This window comes from Petaurus breviceps, unplaced genomic scaffold (assembly GCF_028583685.1).
Source record: "Petaurus breviceps papuanus isolate PSGF00001 unplaced genomic scaffold, PetGlider_PUasm1.0 551, whole genome shotgun sequence".
NCBI lineage: Eukaryota > Metazoa > Chordata > Mammalia > Diprotodontia > Petauridae > Petaurus > Petaurus breviceps.
The window spans coordinates 11,811,110-11,836,771 of record NW_027186372.1 but is presented as its reverse complement, the minus strand read 5'-3'; the positions used below and the strand labels follow the sequence as shown (position 1 = coordinate 11,836,771).

Genomic DNA, 25,662 nt, shown 5'->3' with positions numbered 1-25,662 from the left:
GGAGCAGGAAGAGGTGCCATCTGGCAGCTCTGTCACTCATTACCCAGTCTTGGGTCACAGTTCCAGGGTGGGCAGGAGCAGTCATAGTCATGGAGGAGCAGAGGTCCTATATGTATAAAGAATAAGGAACAAGTTTCAGAAATGTAGCTGTGTGGCTCTGAGCCCAACAGCAGGGGTGAGGGGTGAGGGTTAGAGGGAGACTCAGTTCTAACCTTAGCATGGCACATAATCTTTCAGTGGAATGAACCAGGGCAAGAGGATAAAACCAAGGGGAGCCAGCAATTCAGTCACTCTGAACCAACAGAATCTCCCAGTGGGCTAACTGTGACTGAGTCCAGTAACAGTCTAAAGGAATTCAACTACACACAAGCCAAGAGACCCAAACAAAATCAGGAATTTATATTCCAAGAGGGCAGCAAACAGACCTCTGCCTAAATCACACCACTATGGAAACCCTGAAAACTTACAGATCCCCAGACTGAACTGTGAAAGTAGCAGATGGGAATAAAAGACAAAAGCTTAGGCCAAACATGTCCCCTCCTCCAGAGATCAGCAAAACTCAATACAACATAAAGTCCAAAGTCAACAAGTAGGACAGAAAAATGGGCAAACAAAAAAAGAAGCTGACCATACAAAAAGATTATGGTCACAGGGAAGATCAAGATACAGACATGGAAGAAGATAATGACTTGAAAACATCTACAAGTAAAACCTCAAAAAAATGGAGACTGGACAGAAGACCAACAAGAATTCCTAGAAGAATGAAAGACAGAAATTATAAAAAGAGCAAAATTGATTTTATAAATCAAACAAAAGGAGTAGAGGATAAACTGGGAAAAGAAATGAAAGCTATGTAAGAAAAGAGAATGAGCAGTTTAGTAAGAGAGGTACAAAAATATTGAAGAAAATAAGTCCTTACAAAGCAGAATTGGCTAAGTGGAAGTGATTTCATGAGACTTCAAAAAATAATAAAGCAAAGCCAAAAGACTGGAAAAAATAGAAGAAAATGTAAAATATCTCCTAGGGAAAACAACTGACCAAGAAAACAGATTGAGGAGAAATAATTTAAGTATCATTGGACTACCTGAAAGCCATGAACAAAAAAATCCTAGACATGTTTCTTTCAATTTCTTTTTTACCCTCTGGTTCTAGAATATCAGGGCATTTTTCATTGATAATTTCTTGAAAGATGAAATGTAGTCTCTTTTTTTGATCATGGCTTTCAGGTAGTCCAATAATTTTAAAATTATCTCTCTTAAATCTGTTTTCTAGGTCAGTGGTTTTTCCAATGAAATATTTCACATTGCCTTCTAATTTTAATTTTTTTGGATTTGTTTTATAATGCCTTGATTTCTCATAAAGTTATTAGCTTCCATTTGCTCCAATCTAATTTTGAAGCAATTATTTTCTTTAGTGAGCTTTTGAAGTTTCATTTCCATCTAGCCAATTTTTTTTTAAGGCATTCTTCTTTCCACTGGCTTTTTGGACCTCTTTTGCCATTTGAGTTAGTCTATTTTTAAGGTGTTATTTTTATTTTTCAAATGCTTTATTAACTTCTGATTATTATTTATTAACTTCTGATTTACATCATTCATTTCATGCCAGATTTTGAGTTACAAATTTTCTCCCCATTTTTCCCTTACACATCGCCCCAAAATAGCAGTCCCACAGGATATCCCCTCCTCCAATCTGCTGTCTCCCATATTTTCTCCCATACCCCTTTCAACTTTTCCAGTGGATCTCTATGCCCCAGTGCCTACATATCTCATTTCCCAATTGCATGTAAAATAGTATTAATAATAGTATATACACACACACATATATATATATATATACATACATATTTGGGTATTTGATTTTAAAACTTTGAATTCCAGATTCATTCCCTTCCTCCCTTGTCATCCACCCTTACTGGGAAGACAAGCAGTTCAGTATAGGTTGTACATGTGTGGCTAATGCAAAACAATAACATAGTAGATATATTGTAAAAGACTGACTATTTCCCTCCCTCCTATCTCACCTCCCACTTGTTCTATTCTCTACTTTGATCCCTTTTCAAAAGTGGGTGCTTCCAACTTCCCTCCCCCCCAGCCTGCCCTCCCTTCCGTCATATACCCTCACATCCCCTTCCCCCCCCTACTCTCCTGGAGGGGGAGAAACCCTATTTAATGTGTATTTAATTCCCTCCTGAAGCCAAATTCAATGGGAATAAGGTTGACCCATTCCCTTTTGCCTTCCTATTCTTCCCCTCCATTGTAACCATTTTCCTTGCCTCTCCTATATGAGATAGTTTACCCCATTCTGTCTCTCCCCATCTCCTCTCATTATATTCCTCTCTCATTCTTAATTTCACCTTTTAAGTATCATCCCTTCCTGTTAAATTGGTCCTGTGCCCTCTATCTATGTATACTTGTAAACATATATACACGCATTCACATATGTATTCATATGCCCATATACCCTCATATATATATTCCCTTCAACTACTGATAAAAGTTTCATAAGTTACAATGATTGTTTTTCCATGTAGGAATGTTAATAGTTCAACTTTGGTAAGTTCCTTATGATTTCTTTTCCCTGTTTACCTTCTCATGCTTCTCTTGCTTCTTGTATCTGAATGTCAAATTTTCTATTCAACTCTGTTTTTTTTCAGCAAGAATGATTGCAAGTCCTCCATTCCACTGAATGCCTATATTTTCCCCTGAAACATGACACTCATTTTTTCTGGGTAGGTGACTCTTGGTTTTAATCCCGGCTCCTTTGACCTCCGGAATATCATATTCTAAGCCTTTTGATCCCTCAGTGTAGAAGCTGCCAGATCCTGGGTTATCCCGATTGTGTTTCCACAATATTCAAATTGTTTCTTCCTGGCTGCTTGTAATATTTTCTCCTTAATCTGGGAATTCTGGAACCTGGCTATAATATTCCTAGGAGTTTTCTTTTGGGGATCTTTTTCAAGAGGTGATTGGTGGGAACTTCTTGGAGGATGATTTCTAGGTTCTTACTTTGATCATGGCTTTCAGGTAGTCCAATAATTTTTAAATTATCTCTCCTGGATCTATTTTCCAGGTCAGTGGTTTTTCCCATGAGATATTTTATATTGCCTTCTATTCTTTCATTTGTTTGGATCTGTTTAACAGCATCTTGATTTCTCATAAAGTCATTAACTTCCAGTTGCTCCAATCTAATTCTGAAGCAATGATTCTCCTCATTGAGCTTTTGAGATTCTTTTTCCATCTGGCAAATTTGGCTTTTACTCTTAGCCTAGACATATTTGAATAAATTATTTTTTGGGGAGAGAATTTGGGAGAAGTGATTTGCTCAGGCTCACACAGCTAGTAAGTGTCTGAGGCTGGATTTAAACCCAGGTCCTCCTGACTCCAGTGCTGGTGCTCTATGTACTGTACCCCTAACTGCCATATATTTGAATAAATTATAAAGGGAAACTGCAAATATCTTAGAACCAGAGAGCAAAGTAGGAATTAAAAGAATCCACTGGTGGCCTAAAAGAGATCCCAAAATGAAAATTCCCAGGAACATTATAGCAAAAATACAGAACTCTAAGGTCAAGGAAAAAATGCTGAAAGCAGCCAGAAATGAAAATTTCAAATACCATGGAGTTACAATCAGGATTGCACAAGATTTGGTAGCAACCATTATAAAGGAGTAGAAGGCTTGTAATATTATATTCTCAAAGGCAAAGGAATTAAGATTAAAATCAAGAATAACCAACATAACAAAACTGAGTATAATCCTACAGGCAGAAAATGGATATTTAATGAAGTAGAAGACTTTCAAGCATTGTTAATGAAAAGTCCAAAGCTGAAGAGAAAATGTGAACTTCAAACATAAGATTCAAAAGAAGCATTAAAAGGTAAACAGGAATGAGAAATTATAAGGAACTAAACAAATTCTATAATGTTGGGATGATCTCTCAAAAAAAAAAGAATGGAAGATGAGAAAGAGGGATGTGCTTGGAGGTGGAAAGGAAGATGAAGAATTGGCAAGATTATCACACATAAAAGGGGTATGCAAGGAGTTTATAAAACGGAAGGGAGGATGGGGGGAGTGGATAACATTTGAACCTCAATCCCATATTAACTGGTTCTAAAAGGGAAGAATATAAAGACGTACACAGTTAGATACGGAAATTCATCTTGCCCAACAAAAAAGTAGGTGAGAAAGGGGATGGGGCATCAGATGGGAGGGTAGATTAAAGAAAGCAGTCAGAAGAGAAACTGACTCAAGGAGGTAAAGAGGTTAAAAAAGACAAGGTTAAGTATAAGAGAATAGATCGGAGGGAAATGCACAATTAGCATGATAATTGTGAATGTGACTGGGATGAACTCACCCATAAGGCAGAAGAGGAGAGCAGAATGAATTAGAAACCGGAATCCAACAATATGTTGTTTACAAGATACACGCTTAAAACAGAAAGATATACACAGAGTAAAATAATGAGCGAAACAGAATCTATTATGCTTCAGCTAAAGTCCTGAAGATATAAGAAAGGCAAGGGGAGCTCGAGACTTGCCAGCTAGAATTTAGGAGCAGGATTTTAGAGGTGGAATAAGAGGGTCTATTGTTTATGTCCCATTCCAGCTATTTAGTGGCATTTCTACCTTGTCACCATGTTGTACATGTGTGATATTCAGGGATGATATGGAAGTTTATAGCAATAGAACTGAAGATCCCAAATTGCTTCTAAAACTTGTAGCATTTAGGGATGTTACAGTAATATTTAAGTCAGTATGAAAGGCAATGTTGTAGAGGGAATGGAAAGCCAATCTATGAGTGAGGAAAACCCAGGTGCAAATATTGCTTCTAAAACTCATTGGCTAGGTGACCTTGGTTAAATTATTTAATTTCTGGACACCCCTCCAAAAACTCTATTAATATTGTAAATTGCAAAAGAGGTACAGATCATCACTGAATGCAAAGGGATTAGTGATAATGATAATGTTGGTGGTAATAACAACACAGTAGGACTTATTATTCATCATCTTTCTTCTATTAGACTTACGTATAGGAACACCTGAACAGCTGGGTGGCACCATCATGCACCATCAGAGCACCCACACAGAAGTCAGGAAGACTCATATTCCCGAGTTCAAATCTGACCTCATAGACACTTAAATAGTTGTATGACCCTAGGCAAGTCACTTCACCCTGTTTGCCTCAGTTCTTCATTTATAAAATGAACTGGAGAAGGAAATGGCAAAATATTCCAGTATTTTTGCCAAGAAAACACCAAATGGGGTCACAAAAAAGTCAGACATGACAAACAACTGAACAACAACAAAGGATAGAATAATGATTCTACTCTTTCCCCAGGACCTTTCTTGAACATGATAGGTGCTTACTGAGGAACTGTTAAACTGACTTTAAATTAATTACAAAGAATGTATAAACTTACAAAGTTGGATGAAATAAATTAAGCTGTTATTATAATTTTACCTGAAATAAAAGTTTTTTTTAAATCTTTATTTTTTCTGTTTTATGTATTTTTTAAGTATACTATGCTAACTGATATTGCTTGGTCCTTCAGGGTATTCTTAAATTTTGGTCCTTTTAATGTTAATCTACCAGATACAGATAGACATCCCAACTATATAAAACTTCACTCTTGGACTCTATAGCACTGGAGACCTAATATGAAAATGCTCTTTGATAGAACATGGATGCTTTATCATCACCTTTGCAAAATGAAAACCCTCCAGCTTTATACACTCTGACAGATTATGTCCCCAGACGATAAAGACAGGTGACAGGAACATGTGTTTATGTCTTTGGGTACTGCCCTTCATTTCTTGCTTCTTTTCTTCTGGATTTCTTCCATACTAGTAGCTTCCTCTTTAGGAGAGGCGGTAACTGTTCCTATGGTTGGCTGAGAAAAAGTGCCCTCAGCCAAGCCAAGCCATGCCAAGTCAAGCTCAGATTCTAGCAGGATGGAGGCCAGGGAACAACACACTTAAAAGCTGACAGAAAAGAAACACCCAGTGTTACCTACTAATTAGCGATAAAAAGGAACTGAATATAACCAAGGGAAAGTAGGTTCTCTCCTCCATCCTGTATCTCTGTCCTCTAAAAGGCCAAAGTAAAAATGAAAATGACATTCATTTTAAGATAATATACTTTTATTGAGTTAATAGGGAGTTAAAATGAAATTAAATAAATTTTGCTTTTCTCCTCAAACTCAATAAAAGGTTGTTTATTTATTCAACTTCTTTATAGCACATAGTTTACAGCTTATAGACTTTAACCACTGACTGTCCTGGGCAAAAGTGAGTAAGTCAGATGTATTGACTTTTGGTATTGCCCCATCCACCTTTCTGGATTGTTTCACACTCTTTCAACACCCCACCCCTTAGTTTGTGGCACCCAGTATACCTTTGGGAAGAGCTAGGCTGCAGCTGCTGGGGAAGTAAGGTTCAGATTAAAGTGATTCACTTGAGATTGTTGGTTTAAGAATGAATTACTCTCTCTTTGGGCACATTTGTATCATCAAAACAAAAACAAAAGCCAAAACTTCAGGAAGTGGGTATGTTTTCATTTTTCTTTGAATCCCCAACCCTTAGCACAGGGCCTGGCACATAGTAAACACTTAATAAATGTATGTTGATAGATTGATTGATTGAAAGGAAAAAAAAAATCTCCAATGGCAAAATTTCAGGTTCTATAACAGGCTGGAGAGAGAAATACTTTTTTTAATACCTGTCTTCCTTCAGACCATAGGCCAATCTACTTATGTGAAAGTAGATTGTCCACTGAAGATTTGTAAAGATCATAGAATGATCAGTCTGAAAGTAACTTTAAAGGTCAGCTCCTCCAGGGGCAGCTAGGTGGCGCAGTGAATAGAACACAGGCCCTGGGGTCAGGAGGACCTGAGTTCAAACGCAGCCTCAGATACTTAACACTTACTAGTCGTGTGACTTTGGGCAAGTCACTTAACCCCAATTGCCCTCCAAAAAAGCAAAAAAAAAGATCAGCTCCTCCAAAACCATTTTAGAGATGAGGAAAATAAAGACTAGAGCAATGAACTGACACCAAGATCAGAGAAAAAAATAGAGTTCTGAATGACCGTTCTGCCAATTATAGTCTTATTTCTGTTAAGGCTATGAGCTCCTTGAGAGCAGAGACTGGTGTTTTTTTGGTTTTATTTTGCCTTTCTTTGTAGCCCCAGCACTTAGCAAGGTGCCTTGACTTGATTTACACTTTGACTTTGGGAAAAATAATTTCACATCTACTGGTCTTTTTGTTTCCTCAGTTTTCAAATATCTCATTTTATAGGGTTATACTGATAGTAACTGGCAGAGATAGGATTTGAACTCAGATCCTGGACTTCCAAATCCAGTCCTCTTTTGACCACACAGATGCACCACTTCCTTCGGTATCAGCACTCAGATACTTTTAACCCTATTCTTTTCCTTTTAAAACTCTGGCCAAACATTCATCTCTTCAAAGTTGAAAGGTCAAGTGTGAACATGATTATCAGGATTCAAAGCTGAAGTTTACAGTGGCTCTCCCCCAAAATCCAAATCAAGGAAAAAAAAATCCCAAGCCTAAATCAGAGCAAATAGCAGTAGAATAACTGCTTCCCTGCTGACTTGCCATTTTGTTTACGCACTACTTCTTCCCATTCAACAGGCTGTCATTATGTGAGCTCTAATAAACTGGACAGAGTTGTGGATACAATATATCACTGTTTAACGCTGCCAGGATTGAAGCATAAAGACCACTTAACTCAGAACAAAATCAGGGAGCCCACAAATTAGCCGCTGAAGAGACGCCAAGACAGCGTTAGTCTATTCATGGCACTCTACAGCATTCCACGTCCCAAGGACTTTAATGCTCCTCCGAGGGGTGCGCTGCGGGCTAGTTATTCACTTCGTCCTTTCCAGGGGATGAGCTGTCACCAGCCTGGCTCCGAAAAGGCTGTGCAGCTTCAGACCGGGAGCCCCTTTATTTATCACTCTCATCATTTCTCCTGACCCTTAGACATCACTGTTCCTGGTGCTGTCTGACTTTGTGTAGTTCGCCTTGGTTCTCTGTCAATGCTAATGGATTTTGGTGGAATTTGAAAATTTCAGCAGGACACTCCCCACTCCTCATTTTGCCTGGTCATAGATAGATTATTTCAAGCAGTTCATCATTGCAGAAAGAACTCTGGACCCAAAGCTGGGAGATATCATGGATTTAAAGCTAGAGGGAAAAGGAAGGGGTAGGAAGGGAGCGAGCATTTACATGGCACCTGCAGTGTACTGGGTACTGTGCTAAGTAAGCACTGCATTTTTGATCTTCACAAGAATCCTGAGAGGTAGGTGCTATTATTATCCTCAATTTACAGATGAGAAAACTAAGACCCAGAGGAGTTAAGTGACCTGCTTGAGGTCACAAGCTCTAAGTGCTGTAGTTGAGCCCAGAGTTCTAGCTATTGTGCTACCAGAATCCAAAGAAGCCATCTAGTACAGCATCTTCATTTGACAGGAAAAAGCTGACCCATGGTCACATATGTATTAAGGGTCAGAACAAGGATTCAAGCCCAGGTCCTGTAATTCCAAATACAACACCCTTTTCACGGTATTAGACTGTCTTGAGTTGGAACTCCAAGTGCCATCACTTACCATGTAAATGGAGACATCTTTTAAACACTTGGAAACTGAATTTCCTTATCTATAAAATGTGGATAGTAATGATGTGGGTACATCACCCACTCCATAGGGCTGTGGTGAGAAAAACACTTTAAGAATTGTAAGGTACAATATTAGTATGAATTGTGTCCTAAATGCCAGTTCTTCTCAGAGAACTGGAAATCCACAAGAGCAGACTGTATAAGAATGACTTCATTACTACTCTGTTATACTGAAATGTTTGCACTAATGATCAGGGTCAATTAAACACTCAGAATTTCAGAGAGATAGCATGGGATTGTGGGCAATCAATCAATCAACAAACATTTATTAAGTGTCTATTATGTAAGAAAACCTCATTATATTAAAGTTCCAACCCCACCACTTAGCAGTGCTTATTCAGTCATTTAACCTGTGAGGACCTCAGTTTCCTTATCTGTAAAACGGAAATGACTTGACCTGACTTGTCCTCCCACCTCCCATCAATTATGAGCAAAGTACTCTATAAATCTTAAAGCACACAAAGGAATGTGGGCATTTTTGAACAACAACAAAAATTATTTACCTTCTGATCCTGCCCTTAAGTCCTACAGGAAAACAGACAGAAACAGAACTACTAGAGTTCAAGCTATTCTTCATGTAGAGGTTTGGCCATCACAGATTTGCAACAAGTACATGCTGAATGAATGATGGGTCTTACCCAACTAAGCCACTTTGATGAACACTATGGCTACCAAGGAAACCCTGCCTCTCCAGTCTTCTCTTATGCTATTTCAGCCAAACTGGTTTCTCTCTCTCTAACCCCAACAGCTCTGAACATCTATCAATCTCCATGTCTTTGTTCACAGTGTTCACTGTGTCTGGAATGATCTCCCTCCTCTTATTAATCTGCTGAATTCTTACCCATCCTTTAAAGCCCAAATCAGATGTCATCTATTCTGGTCCTTTCCTGAAACCCCTATCAAAAATTACTCTTTTGTCAGAATTAACCTTCCCTTTAGACTCCACAGAACATTACTGCGGGTCAAAATTGTGGTAAAACTAGGGAGCCTTGATTTTAATATGGTCCCCACATACACATAGCCCCACAACACAAGTCCATAATACTGCAAATATTATAAGCAAAGACAGTATGGAGCAGGCTTGGGGGAGGGGAGGGAGGAGAAGTTTGATTTTGCCCCACGTGGATTTATCTGGGCCTCAGGTATGGGTCTTGACAGAGAGTAGATAAAGTCAGCTTTAGAACAGTGGCAAAGCCCTTCTTGGCCTGTTTGGGCTAAGATGAAGTGTTCCCTCAGCCGTGCTATGTCTTACTAGAGTTTCTTTTCTTTTCTTAGAGATCATTTAATTGTATTAATTCCATGTGTTTTATAGCTGCTCCAGAAGTAATACTGCACCCCTGTACCTATGATTGCCACCTTGAACCCACGATTCCTGTTTCCTCATTACTACCAGACTGATTACTCTTGGAAGTTGTCTACTCTTGAAAGCCTAGAAAAATTCTTTGCTCGGTGCTTTTAACCTCCTTGCTTATAACTTTTGTTTACTTTTATCTTCCTTCAAACTGCTCTTCAGATACCCTAAGGATTGCTTTTATTTGAGGGTATTTGAATATGCTTTTATTAAATGGATTATTTATTTGAATCTTTGGGCTTTGAGTGGTCCATTGTACCAAATGTGGAACCTCAACTTGGAAAAGCATGTTGTTTGTACTTACTCTAATACATTTATCATGAACTAATGTCTTATCAGGATTAAGTAAAGGTTTCATCCTCCTACAGTACTGCAAGAAGGTCCATGAGAACAAGGACCAAAATTGCTATGTCCCCAAAGATCCCTGAAGATAGTGGGGGTTTGATAAATGCTTAGTGAATGAGTGAATGCCATACAAGGCTGAGGGTTCAGGCTTTCCAGAATCCATACAAGGTATTTCCCTACCTGGGCCATCAGGACAAAGAAATATAAATTGGGTTGAATGGAAGAGATTTGGGAGTTGATGTAAGACTCCCCTTTGGTATAAGTGGCTATAAGGGCTTGCCACTAATTCAGATGCTCTTAATAATAGTCAGAGCCACCATGACATTGCACAGAATGCTGGCCTCAGAATCAGGGGAACTTGGGTTCAAGTTTCATCTCTGACACACAGTGGAGGTGTGATCCCAGACAAGCCACGTAATGCCACAGGCAACTTTCTGAAAGCTAAGTTGCATGCAAGTTGTTGAAGTGCTTCAGTAAAGGGAGTTTCCTCACCAGGAATTCCCTACACCAATGAAATCACATGCCTGTGGCAATGCCAACCTCTCTCCAACCTCCCTCTTCCTCCCCACCTCCCAAAATAAAATTACAAGAGTCATGGGAAAAATTTTATTCCTGAATTTTCAGATTAAATTAGGATTAAAAGTTTCTGATGACGGCAATAGTATTTTTGTTGTTGTTGAGTTGTAAATTTCAATCATATCCAACTCTTCATGACCCTCATTGGGAGTTTTCTTGGCAAGGATATTAGCATGGTTCACCACTTCCTTTTCCAGCTCATTTTACAAACGAGGAAACTGAGGCAAACAGGGTTAAATGACTTGCCCAGGGTCACACAGTAAATGTCTGAAGCTAGATTTGAACTCAGAAAGAGGAGTCTTCTTGACTCCAGACCTGGAGCTCCATCTTGTATGCTATCTAGCTGTCCCACATTAGGAGATTTAGAAAGATGCAAAGTACCATGTAACCCAAGAGACATTTCATTCAGATAAAAGCATCAAGACTGAATGCAGACTGGGAAGGTGAGGCGAGTTAAGTGACATAATGTATTAGACTTAGCATTAGACTCAGTCAGGAAGATCCGAGTTTGAAGCCTCCCTATGATACTCAGTAGCTGAACACCCATGGGCACATTACTTAACATGGCTTTAAAGGCACTCCCAACTCTAAATCTATGGCCCTGTGGTAATGTATAACGAGACTTACTAGCAACTGCTAATATCAACTGTCCCACTCCCAAGTTCGAAGTATGTTCTTTTCCCAAATGGATGTGACATGGGACTGCACTCAGCAATGTAACTAAAATCTGATTGAGGAGGCCTACTCCAATATTTGCTTTCCAGTTCAGCAACTTACTGAAGCTGGGTCCTACACGGAAAATTCCACACCGCAGTTCAAAAGGGGCATTGTGACCCAACATTTTGAGCTTTAGTAGGCGACCACTGTTCTCCATTGTCAATTCAGCCTGGATTTCTCGTGTGCTGTTCCCATAGCCAAAACACATGTTAAAACAGACAAGAGTTCCCAGGGAAGCTTTTGCCTGTTTTGATTGTATCTGAGGTGTCATGAGTGAGGATGAGTGATGTCTCCCTAAATGATTTGGTACATAAGCAGAAACCCCCAGGAACCACCCCCACTGACTTTCTCTTGAATGCCAGACAATAGTCCTTGCTTGACCTCCAGGTATAGGGGGAGGGCTATAATTGAATCCACAGTCAGAACAGAGTTTGGGGATATTTCCTTTAGCTTGCTGACTCTACCACCTAATCTAGCCAAAGAGGCCCAGCCAGATAGTGAATAATTCATGTGCTCTTCCTCCCAAAGATTATCAAGGAAGGTGTCCTGCCAAGACAAACAGAAGTGACTCTGACATGTCTTCAGGGATAAATGTAACTCTGACTTCTAACAGGAGGTAGGTAGCTAGTGCAAGTCAATGAGTTTCAAATATATATATACAGAGAGTGAGTGACAGAGAGAGAGAGAGAGAGAGAGAGAGAGAGAGAGAGAGAGAGGGAGAGGGAGAGGGAGAGGGAGAGCACCAAACCTTGTTTGGCACTCTCAAAACTCTCTGGGCTTGTATGCTCTCAGTGGAAGAAAGTAAGGTAAAATGACAGAGTTTAAAAAACAGCCCAGTAATCTTATATATAGTCCTGCTTTTATTCCCACCTATATTTTTAAAGAGAACCTTAAAAATTTTTGAAATACCAAACTGTTGTTCAAAATGAGTCCTTGTCAAATAAATCAACCAAGTAAAACAAAACACCAAAGGAAAGTTCTTTTTCCTCTTAAGAGCTAACTCAGAAACCTGTCTCTGTGGCAGTTTATTCATAACTACATCTCCAGGACAATCTCCAGGGATGACTGGGAAAAGAGAAGGAAGATGAGGGGGAAGAAACATTGCCTAGAAGTGTCCTCCTCTTCTTTTGGAAGGACACGCTTTCAGAGACTTCTCAGGAGTCACACAAAACAAGTCTCAAATCCACGTAGCCACACCTCGTTCTTGGCCAAAAGTGATATTCCCTGGCTTGTTCATATACTGCATTCACCAACGTGGCTCCAGTGACTATAGGCCATTTCTAAAAATCAAATCCACACTCAAAGTTTGAAGACTTGTCACTCCTGAAAATACTCAAGTGAATGTACCCTGAATTTTGAATAAAGTTCCCAAAGAGCAGACCTAGAAACATTTGGAGTAATGGAAATAGCATCAGGGAAAAAAAAAAAAAAACCAATACTGAGAGTAATAGTTAATATTTAGGTAACACTTCAAGGTTTTGAAAAGAACTTTTTATTTCGTATCTTGTTTGATCCTCACAACCATCTTGTGAGGCAAGGTGTCATTGTTATCCCTGTTTTACAGATGAGGAAACTAAACCTGGGAGACAGACATTAAGTGACTTGTCCCAGGATCACACAACTAGTAAGTGTCTGAGGCAGGATTGGATTTTATGTATTTCTAACTTCGAGTATGACACGCTATCCACTATGTGTTATGAGGGGACAGTCTTTTTCTCTTTCAAACTAGGAAAGGGAGAAGGAGGGAGGGAGGGAGGAAGAGAGAGGGAAAGAAAGAGAGAGGCGGGTGCGGGGAGGGAGAGAGAGGTGGAGATAGAGACAGAGAGAGGGAGGGAAGGGAGGGGGGAGAGGGAGAGAGGGATAGGGGGAGGGGTAGAGAGAGACAGAGAGAGAGACAGAGAGAGAGACAGAGAGAGAGAGACAGAGATAGGGGAAGAGAGAGACAGAGAATCAGAAAGACAGAGAGAGAGAGAATGGTCATGCTCTTTGGAATTCATACTCCTTATCCTGCTGTACTTTGGGGGTGTTACCACCGAACATTCTCTTCTCCTGGATGTTCTCTCCTCTGGGTTTTCATGATAGGGTTTTCTCTGGGCTGTCCTCTAATGTGTCTGAACACCCCTTCCCTGTCTCTTTTGCTGGATTCATTTTATATCTCCTAAGTGAAGATGCATTAGATCTTTACATCCAGCCCTAATCTCTCTCCTGAATTCGAGTCATAGATCAAAAACTACCTATAGGGATTTCCAAATGGATGTCCTATAAACCCTTGAAACTCAGCATGCTTCAAACATAATTTATCATCTTTTCCTCCAAAACCTAGCCACTTCTTAACCTCCCCATCTCTGTCAAGGCATTATCATCTTTATAGGCTCCTAGTTTGAAAACATGGAAATCATCTTGATGCTTTATTCTCTCCCTACATAGGGAATCAGTTGGTAAGTCTTATTGAACCCACATATCTCTCCCATTCATGCCATTCTTCCCCTGTCAAACTGATCTCCCTAGGGGCAGCTAGGTGGCACAGTGAGTAGAGCACCAGCCCTGGAGTCAGGAGGACCTGAGTTCAAATGTGATCTCAGACACTTAACACTTAGTAGCTATGCGACCTTGGGCAAGTTACTTAACCCCAACTGCCCTGCCCTCCTCCCTTCAAAAAGCAAACAAAACAAAAGTGGTTGCTTGCCTTGATTGGACTATTGCAGTACCTTTGTAATTAAGTTTCCCTTCCTCAAGTGACTCTCTTCCAATATCTATTCCCAGTACACCCCTGTCAAACCAATACCTGTAAAACATAGGTGATTGGAAAATCACAACCTTCCTAAAGAAGCTCCAGCAACTCCCTATTATTCCTAGGATCAAATATAAGCATCTCTGTTTGGTATTTAAAGCCCTTTATGACCTAGATATAACCTACATTTCTGGCTTTATTACACATTACTCCCATTCACATATCAGCCTATTGTTGCTGTTCAGTCATTTCAGTCATGTCTGACTCCATGTGACCCCATTTGGGTTTTTCTTGGCAGAGATACTGTGGTGGTTTGCTCTTTCCTTCTCCAGCTCATTTTCCAGATGAGGAAACTCAGGCAAACAGGGTTAAATGACTTGCCCAAGGTCACACAGCTGAGGCCAGATTTGAACTCGGGAAGATGGAAGATGACTCTTCCTGACTCCAGGCCCACCACTCTATCCACTGCACCATCTAGCTGCTCCCCAAACAGCATCAGAATAGAGAATTTTATTTCCAAGCAAGAGATGGATGGGCAATTCTTTTTCTTATCAGAGAAACTACCACAAATGTCTTTTTAGTCAACAATCTCAAAAGGATGACCACTGGTTTACTGTAGCACATAATGAACGGTGCCATGTACATCAATCAATTCAATAAGGCAATGTAATGACCAATTAGAGATATGTAATATAATTTCAGAAGAGGGTAAACTCCTTGCAAGCAGCAACTGCTTTCAATTTTGTCTTTGTATCCCTAGCACCTGGCTCATAATACATGCTTAATAAATGCATGCTGAATTGAATTAGTAAGACATTCTCAGGACACTGAAAAAGGGAGAGAGGAGCCACAGGCTCATGGCAAACCAGAGGACCCCAGGAAAGAAGCTTTGTCTGAGGTCAAAACCTAGAGACCAGAGATATTTCTTTCCCTCCTTCCCTTCCCCACAAAAAAAAAATCTCCAAAGAGATGGACTCTTTAACTCTTTAGAACAAGCACAGAAGCTGAGGCCTAGAGCCAGGGAAACAGGATCTTAGGCTTAGAAAAATGTGAAAAGTGGACTGACTTAGGTAACAAGCAGCAGAGGCAAATCAGCAAAAGGTATGATTCTGAAGTTAAGAGTCTTTGGTTCAAATCTTAGCTTTGCTATTTATTACCTGGGCAACCTTGGGAAACATCCTTCATATCTCTAGGGCACAAATGTGTCTGCCAAATGAAAGCATTTGCCCAAATGATCCTGAATCCTATAATTCTATAGCTTAGCTTTGTACTTGTCCCATAATAACCCACCTCCTTTTTTTTTTAACCACTGGTGGGAATTGTCTCTTATTTTCCCTGTATGTATAAGGTATCTGCCAACACTATGTAATCAATCAGATCTTTTGCTGCTGGAGACTATGTCCTTGAAAATGGGCCAGAGATCTTCATGTAGTGTTCCCAGTGCAGACATGACTAAAAGTTAGGAGCACCCTCTTTTATGTGCTGTCTTCCTTCATTAGAATGTGGGCCCCATGAGGCCCCTTGACTGTCTTTTTTGCTTGTATCTGTATTCCCAGTGCTTAACATAGTACTTGGCAAATAGTAAGCTCTTAATAAATGCTTGAACTATCGATATATCTTCTATTATAGATCTGTAGTGATCAGATTAAAGGAAAGATCCATTATCTTGGCAGGCATTTAACAAATGAGTCCTCAAATAGCCATTTCTGGTCCCCAAATGAATTGAAAGCTAGAGACAAAGAGAAGGGAATTCCATAAGAGGTTTACCGTGGGAGGACGACTTTAAAACAGGAAAAGTCGGCCTATATGCCCTAGTGTTCACCAGGCTGCACCCTGGATTTTGCCATCATGCCCCCAGAAAACTCTTTATCTTAGAAGATCATTTCAGCCCTGGAATTCACAGCTCAGAAGTGTCCTCTCCTCTGTATAGCTCCTCCCAGAAAGAGAGGACACCCAGGACAGTTCCATTTCTCACCAGGCTGCAATCCATACCCCACCATTCCCCTCTGCAGGGCACCTTTCTTCCCCCACACCCTTCCTGATTTACCTTCTACCCCCGCCCACTTTGTTTTTCCACTTCTTTTTATATGTTGTCCTGTCGCATTAAGAATGTAAGCTTCTTGAAGGCAGGGATTTTTTTTTCTATTTATGCTAGTATTCCTAGTACTTAGCACAGTGTGTGGCACTGTGTAAGACCTGATTTAATCATGCTTTCTGACTGACTGGCTTTACCAGAACCTTGCAGGCATGTCATGGGGAAGACAAGCTCAAATAGCTGTGGATGGCTGCCACCCAGTCCAGTGAGTAACTCTGGGCAGCTGCTGGCCTCACATCACCCATATATAAAATTAGGAATTTAGTTTCTAAGAGTGGTTAAGGATCCAAGCAGCCTTGTCAACTCAATTCTACCTCATCCGGAAGTCTGAGAATTTAAGTCCATCACCCATCCACAGAATACAAAGGACTCAGAGCTGGAACAGACCTTCAATATCATCCATCTAATCAAACGCCCTTATTTTATGATGACTGAGGCCCAGGGATGTTACATGATGCACAGATCACCCAGGTATCAGAGCCATGTTTCAAGTCCAGATATTCCAACTCCAAATCCACATCTACTATACCAAAGGAGCTTTGGGCAGACTGAGAAGAATTAAAAGAGAGGGGAAGCAGAACAGTCAGTAGGGAAGAAAATGTGAAGAAAGAATAAGGACAGTCTAGTTCCAAATCTATACATACGGGAAACCAGAGTTTAACTGCGAAGATTTTTTGCAAAGCTGAAACATTTCCCTTTTGTTTACAATTTTAACTCCCAGTATGTTTCCCTCTCAGGAAGAAAAAAATGAACCAAGACAGAAAGGAGTCTATGCTTATTTCAGAGACAGCTGTGAATGGGAGAAGTTGGAAACTCTGCTACCAGCTTCTACCCGCAGAGCTGAGTGAGAGACACATGAAAGGGAAGCATAGGCACTGGGAGAAGAAGAATGTGGAACCAAAGGTAGGTCTTATTAGGTACCTACTATGTGCCATTGTTCTCAAAGGAACTCACAGTCCAATGGGGAAGATAATATGCAAACAACTGTGGATGAACAATACAGGAAAAACTGGAGATAATCAACAGATTAATACCAAGAAGGCTAGGGAAAGGCTTCTTGTAGAAAGCAAGATTTGAGGAGGCTAGGAACCAAAGATGGGGAGAGAGGGAATTCCAGGGAGGGGGCACGGCCAGGGAAAGTGCAGTCAGAAGACTGAGTTTCTTGTTAATAGAAAAGCAAGGTTGGGCACAGGCGCAGGGAGCGGCGTGCGTCAGGACGATGGAAGTCCAGCGGGCCTTGGAGCGGTGGCACATGACCATTTTCTCCCAGAGCGTTTCCCCCTGTGGCAAGTTCCTAGTAGCGGGGAACAACTACCGGCAGATTGCCATCTTCAGTTTATCAGCTGCTTTGAGCTCAGAGGCCAAAGAGGAAAGTAAGAAGCCAGTGGTGACCTTTGTAGCCCATGATGGCCGTGTACAGCCTGGTCTCGACAGACCGACATCTGCTTAGCGCAGGGGATGGTGAAGTGAAAGCCTGGCTTTGGGGGGACATCATAAATCCCCCATACAGGAGCAGCTTGGAAGTTCCTGAAATCAATTCCTTGCTGCTTAACCCTAAGGAGAATTCCCTCCTCTTGGCAGGAGGTGACTGCCAGCTTCATACTACGGATCTGGAGACAGGGACATTCACACGTGCACTTCGAGGTCACAACTGATTACATTCATTGTCTAGCTCTTCGGGAAAGGAGTCCTGAAGTGCTGTCTGGGAGTGATCTTCCTACAGGTGAGGAGGTTCAAACCATTGAAGTTTACAGGCATGAGGAGTGTGCTTGACCCCAGAATGGAAAGTGGATTGGATGTTTAGTAACTGACTCAGATTGGACGGTATGTGGCGGTGGCCCGGCTCTTTTCGATCTGCCACACCCGCAACAGTATTTCCACTTCGGGCCCCACAGAAGCATGTAACCTTCTACCAAGACCTGATCCTCTCAGCAGGGCAAGGACCCTGTGTGAACCAGTGGCAGCTGAGTGGGGAGCTGAAGGCCCAGGTACCGGGCTCCTCTCCCAGCCTGCTTAGTCTCCGCCTCAACCAGCAGCCTGCTGCACCAGAGTGCAAGGTCCTGACAGTTGTAGGGTTGATGTCTTCACTAACCTTGGATACCGAGCTTTCTCCTTATCTTTCTCCTGACCCTCCACTCCAATCTTCCCCTCCCCACTTGTTAGGATCTACTTTGTTAATAAAAAAAAAGGAAAGCAAGGTTGTCATATGTTACTAGATTGTAGTTAGTGGAAGGGAGGAAGGTGTAAGAAGACCAGAACAGTCAGAAGGAGCCAGATTATGAATGGTTTGAATGCCAAAGAAAGGATTTTATGTTTGGTCCTGGAAGTAATGGGAAGACACTGAGGTTTACTAAATAGGTGGGTGATAGGGTCAGACCTGGGCTTTGAAAGAGCAATTTGGCATCTGAGTGGAGAATAGACTGGGGAGATCTGAGGCAGGAAAACCAAGCAGAAGGCAGTTGCAATAGTCCAGGTATGAGGTGCTAAGCACTTGAACCAGGGTGGCAGTAATGTCAGAGTAGAGAAGAAGTATCACAAGAGATGTTACAAAAGTGGAACGAATAGGATTTGACGCAGATTGGATATAGAGGGTGAGAGAGAATGAAAAACTGAGAATGTCACATAGGTAATGAGCCTGGTTGTCTGCCAAGAAGAGGAAAGTGCTTAGGATTAAATTTACCCAGGTTAGTTTTAAAGGCCCAGGACAAGGAAGCTTGGGACAGTGGAGCATTGGGAAGATGTTGAGACCCCCTCACAAACCCAAACAATGCCACCCTCAGGCACGGATATAACTGCCAGTGTGCCAGCAAAAAGAATACAAAAATTACAATTTGAGCACTGAGTTCAAATTCTGTCTCTATTCCCTGTGTGACTCCCTCCAGTTCTAGTTTCCTCATCTCTAAAATAAGAGAAAAGGGTCAGATAAACTCTAAATATCCCTGTGAGCTCTCCAGCTTATGTGAAATAATCTAAATTGAGGATATACTATCTGATTTCTGGTAATCTTATTTTAAAGGTCTCTTATTACTTCATAACCAATCTGCAAGGATTTATTAAGTGCTTCTTGTATACCAGGAACTATTCTAGACTCTGGGGAAACATGAAAAAGAATAAAACAATCTCTACTCTCAAGGAGCTTTTATTTTCTTGGGGGAATAAACCACCCTCCCTTTGCACATGGGTTGCTTAACAATACAAATAAAAGTTGAGTAGTATAATGCACATCTGCACTGTTTAGTCCCTGATACTCCCTAAAGAACAAAATATCACACAGGAGAAACCACTTTGGGGATAGGAAGGAGGTGAATGGGCAGGGGGGAGGAGGGACTCACAGCAACTGGGACTGGTGGTGGAAAAAAACCTGGCACACTCTGCTTTGCTTTGCTATTATAAAGCACTTAGTGATCTTTCCAGTTAGAACCTTAATTATGGAAAATCTCATTTGTATTACATGATTTATTTAAAGCCCTCTCCTTCCAAGAGCATAAAATCCAGGTTTTGAAGCACCTCTCAAAACAATTTATTCTTCTCCACTGACTAACTACTTTGGCCCACAATCTTGAATTTAGAGTACATTATGCCAAAGCAAAACACTTTAATAACTTAATCAAACATTTAAAATCCAGCTCACAGTCATGTAACATACAGAAGCAGTTCCTTAGCCAAAGGTCAATTACCAATTCCCTTCTAAATCTCCAAATCTCAGCAAAGCCACACACACACAGACACACAGACACAGACAGACACAGACACACACATACACAGATACATAGAGACATACACAAACACATATGCATGTTGGGAATTGAAAGTTGGCCCACACATTTTCAGCCTTAGAGCAAAACTTTCCCTCCCAAACTTTGAAGTGAAAGGATTTGTTTTTTCAGCATTCTTTTCCCTCCCATTCTAGCCAAAAATCTGATGTAGGGGTCATGGAAGGCACCAAATGAAGGCAAAATTCTGGTCTTTAAAATGATCAGGTAAAAAGCACCTAGCACATATATCTTAGCAGAAGACGTACCTTTCCTTACTTGTGCACAGTATCGATTTATATTTCTATAGTACTTAAGGGTTTACAAATCACCTTCCTTAAAACAGCCCTGTGAGTAACCTAAGTGTTCTGATTATTGTCATTCCCCATTGCGTAAATAAAGAAATTGAGAGTAAATGAATTGTTCATGGTCTCATAACTAATAAGTATCAGAGCCTAGACTCTGGCTCAAGTATTCTGACCCAAAGGATGACCGCATCATCTAGACCCCAAATCTCATTTTACAGTTGGAGAAACTTTGGCCTCAAGATGGTACAAATATTAAATAGTAGAGAGTATTCTAACTCAGGCCCTCTGATAACACATGTAGGCATATTTCTATTACATCACACTATGCCAAGCTATCTAGTTATGTAATGTAACCTTGTCTTTTGGCATATTGTTAGCTTTCAAATACCTGATCACTCACAAAACCCCTGAAAGGAAGGTAAGACCTCCACCCTCATTTTACAGATGACAAAACTGAGGTTAAATCTGAAGTCACACAACAAGTTAATGATAGAGATAGAAATATAGTCCAGCTAATTCAGTGTTGCTATTTTTCCATTTCACTTTGGTATATTAACTTTTTATCACACAAAAACTGTTTTAACTGCTACATGCTACTATCCATTTCTTCCACCCTATTTCCTTTTCTGTCTCATGTCCAGCGGGTTCAATCAGATTATTCCTGTTTGTTGTTAACTGAATATATGAATCCAAGGACTAGGAAAGTCCTCTCTCATCATCCAGAGAATATTTCTCCCCTCCCCTCCTTCACTTCCAACCCTCAATAGCATAATGATGTTTAATTCATTCCATATGAGACAGATGACTATTTTCATTGTGCTTAGAGATCTCTCAGGACAGATCCTCAGTCACAACCTTTAGCCTAGCTTTTTCCACAGCCCTGCACTACTATAAAGTTTGTTTTTTTTTAGAGACAACTAAGTAGCAATGGATAGACTGAGAGACAGTCAGGAAGATGTAAATTTGAGTCCTGACTCAGATGTATACTAGCTGTACTGAACATAGGCAAGTCACTTAAGCTCTTTCAGACTCAGTTTCCTCATCTATAAAATGGTAATTAATAATAGTACTTACTTTACAGGATTGCTGGGAGAACCGATAAGTTAAATATGTAAAGCACTTTGCAAATCCTAAATTCTATATAAATGCTAGCTATTAGTAACTACTAAGACTACCGGCCAAGAGAGGTAACGTGCATAGAACTTGAAAGTCACGAGACCAGGGGGCAGGTCCTAGCCCTGTCACGTACTAAGTATGTGACTTTGGTCAGATTGCTGAATCTTTCTACTCCATTTCCTCATCTGTAGGATGAGAATAACACATGTACTACCTACCTGACAGAGTTACTGGGAAGAAGGCACTTTATTGAATGCTATCAAAATATGATCTATTTTTTTTATTAATTTCACCTTAACTACCAAATACATTAAAAATCCTAAGACCTACCAGTACTAGATCACAAACTATACTACAAATCTGTAATCATCAACGCAATTTGGCACTGGGAAAAAATAGGGAAGTTGATCAGCGGAACAGATTAGGCACACGATTTACAGAAACAAATGAGCATAGTAACCTAGTGTTTGATAAACTCAAAGATCCCAGCTATTGGTGCAACTCACTATTTGAGAAAAACTACTGGGAAACTTGGAAAGCAATCTAGCAGAAACTAGGGACAGACCAGTATTTCATACTGTATACCAAGATAAGCTCAAAATGGGTGTGTGATTTAGACATGAAGGGTGATACCATAAGCAAATTAGGGGAACATGGAAGAAATTACTTGTCAGCTTTACAGATAGGAGACAAGTTCATGACCAAATGAAAAATAGAGTAAGGTTCAGAGAAAATAAAATGGATAAATTTGTTACAAAAAAAGTAAAAAGTTGTTTCATAGTTATACCAATGAAAACAACATTAAAAGAAAATAGCAAACTAGGGAAAAATTTTGTGGAAACTTTCTCTGATGAACGTCTCATTTCTAAAATATACAGGGGATTGAGTCAAATTTACAAGAATAAGAGCTATTCCCCAATAGACAAATGGTCAAAAAAGACAGTTTTCAGAAGAAATCAAAATTACCAAAAGCCATATGGGAAAATGTCCTAAATCTCTAATAAGTAGAGAAATTAAAATTAAAACAATTCTGAAGTATCACTTCATATCCATCAGAATGGCTAAGATGACAAAAAAATGAAAATGAAATATACTGCAGGAGATTTAGGAAAATAGGTATACTAACACACTCTTGGTGGAGCTGTGAACTAGACCAAACATTCTGGAAAGCAATTTGGAACTCTGCCTAAAAAGCTACTAAACTGTGTATACATTTTGACCCAGCAATGCCACAATAGTTCTATTTTATACCTCAAAGAGATCAAAGAAGGAAGAAAAGGAGCAATATGTACAAAAATATTTATAGCAGTTCTTTTTGTGGTGGCAAAGAATTAGAAACTGAGCGGATGCCCATCAGTTGGGGAATGGTTAAACAAGTTATAGTATATAAACATGATGGAATACTATTGTGTTGTAAGAAATGTTGCAGGGGATAATTTCAGAAAAATTTGGGAAGAAATAAGTGAATCGATACAAAAATGAAGTGAGAAGAACCAGGAAAACAATTTATACAGAAACAATAATATAAAAGTAATAGACTCTGAAAGACTTATTAACTCAGATCAAAACAATGACCAACCACAATTCCCAAGGATTCAGGATGAAATGTGTTATCTGCCTCCAAGATAGAGAAGTAATGGGCTTAGAATGCTGATTGAAGCATATTTTTTCTCTCTCTCTCTTTTTTTCTTGGAACATGACTAATGTATAAATTTGTTTTGCATGACTATACATATTAATCATGGGTTTTGATTTTTCTTGCCTTCTCAATGGGTGGAGGAAGAGGAGAGGAAGAAAAAATTTGGAACTTAAAATATAATAAAGTTGACTTTAGAACTGGAAAATATTACTTAGGAAAAATAAATGACATCTCATCCCCAAAAGCCCTATCTATAATGTATTGTCAGATTATGTAGAATATTAAGTAAAGAGTTATTTGTAGCTCCTTGCCTTTTGACATTAAAAAAATCAGAGGCTCCTTTCCTCTTGTTTTCTTCTCAAGAGATAAGGATGTTTTTTTTTCTATAACTATCTTTTTTTTTTTTTTGCTTTTTGGAGGGCAGTTGGGGTTAAGTGACTTGCCCAAGGTCACATGGCTAGTTTTTTTGTGTTAAGTGTCTGAGGCCGGATTTGAACTCAGGTCCTCCTGACTCCAGGGCCAGTGGGCTATTCACTGTGCCACCTGGCCACCCCTAAAACTATCATTTAAAAACCTGAAGTCCATTAAACCTCTTTTAGCCTTCTCCCCTTTTGGTTTATATCAAAAAAGTCAACAAGGATTTATTAAACACGTACTGTGTGCCAGGCACTGTGTTACACACTAGGGACAAAAGGAAAGGTCAAAACCAGTCCGTCCTCTCAAGGTGCTCACAATCTAATGGAGGAGACAAAATGGAAACAGCTGTGCCCAAGCAAGACCTACAAGAGGTAGACTGATAATAATTGCAGGGGAAAGGCACTAGCTTTAAGGTCAATCAGGAAAAGTTTCTTGAAGCTTTTTGAGATTTTAGCTGAAGCTCAAAGGAATCCAGGGTAACCAGGAGGTAGAAATGAGAAGGGGAAAAAAAAATCCAGGCATGGCAGACAATGGTCTAACAATTAAAATAAACCGGATGGAAAAAAATGTAATGTCTTACCAGTGGACACAAAAATTGGAATTTAGCAGGATTCTATTATTGTAGCCCACTAATCTGGGATTGGTGCTCTTGGTTCTGGCTCGCTTTAGTGTAAAGGTCTCTGTTTTTTACTTGAATTTTTGAAATTCTTTTCTAGCTGGTCCAAAAGAACTTGTACTAGGTATGGTGACTGCTCATCAATCTTGCCCTAAAAATATTTAAGAATCAAAGAAGCAATATTTCCTGGGTATAAAATGTGGAGGGTTTTTTTCTTTGTTTTTGAGCAAGTTAAAAAAAATAACAAAATAAAGAGATTGAAAATCTGTCAACAGTGGTGTCTCTGGCACAGACAGTTGACACCCACACAAAATTCTGGGGTGTTTTTCATAAAGTTAAAGTAATTTAAGAAAAGACACAAAAGGTTATATAGTTCACAAAGAAAATCTTATTTTTGATAAAGAGTTAATAACAGTGGCAATGTTTTGATATTGATACAAATGAAGCCACATAAAGAAAAAGATGCATTTGTTAGACAGTTTGGTTGTATGCCCTCTGAATGAGCTATTGCGATATATCTAAAATAATGTATTATTTTGAATAGGAGAAATAAACAACTGTTCCCAAATAATAATTTTTTAAAAAACTATTGTGTTGGTTAAAAAATTATCTGCACTATCGTTATATGAACTTTATAGCACTATATGAATTATATATGTACATATGCATATACATGAATATACATAAAATTCATACAGTGCTTTAAAGTTTGAAAAACGCAAAAATATATGGAGTGTCCCAAAAGTCTTAGTGCAGTTTTAAGCTATTAGAATATTGTTACTAGGACCCAAGATGGCAGTGTAGAAGTAGGAAAACTTCATGAGCTCCCCCCATAATCACCTGAAATACCTATAAAATATGACTCTAAACACATTTTAGAGCTACAGAACCCACACAGTGACAGAGAGAAACAAATCTCCTGCTGAAGGCAGCCCAGCAGGCCTACAGGAGGGGTCCATTGCAGCATGCTGGGAGCAGAACCCAGCCCAAATGAGTCCTCGGGTTTTAGCCCCAGGGCAGCCCCGACCAGTTGCAGCTGGAGTGGACTTCGAGAGAGTGGATCACCAGCAGCTGTGGCAGTTTCCAGAAATATTAACCCATAAATGCCAAAGACAAGGTAAAAGGTCAGTGTAGAACTTTATTGGAACTGGGGGGACAGAGGGAGTGTGGTCCGGCCTCTGCCCCTGGAGCAAGAAGCAGTGGAGGCACTGCAGCTTGCAGCCACCTCCATGTGGCTGCTTCAGAGCTCCGGGCCTGCAGATAGATCATAGGGAGACCAAGTGACCATTCAGAGGGTAATGGCTCTT

General features: G+C 39.9%; 1 protein-coding gene and 1 pseudogene across 1 annotated transcript in view; one reads left to right on the top strand and one right to left on the bottom strand.

The window, feature by feature from the left end:
• Positions 1-25,662, bottom strand: part of SLIT3 (slit guidance ligand 3) — an 818,102-nt gene that overhangs the window by 714,572 nt on the left and 77,868 nt on the right. The gene's annotated exons all lie outside the window — the stretch shown is intronic.
• LOC138172673 (THO complex subunit 6 pseudogene) lies at positions 17,648-18,707 on the top strand (annotated as a pseudogene).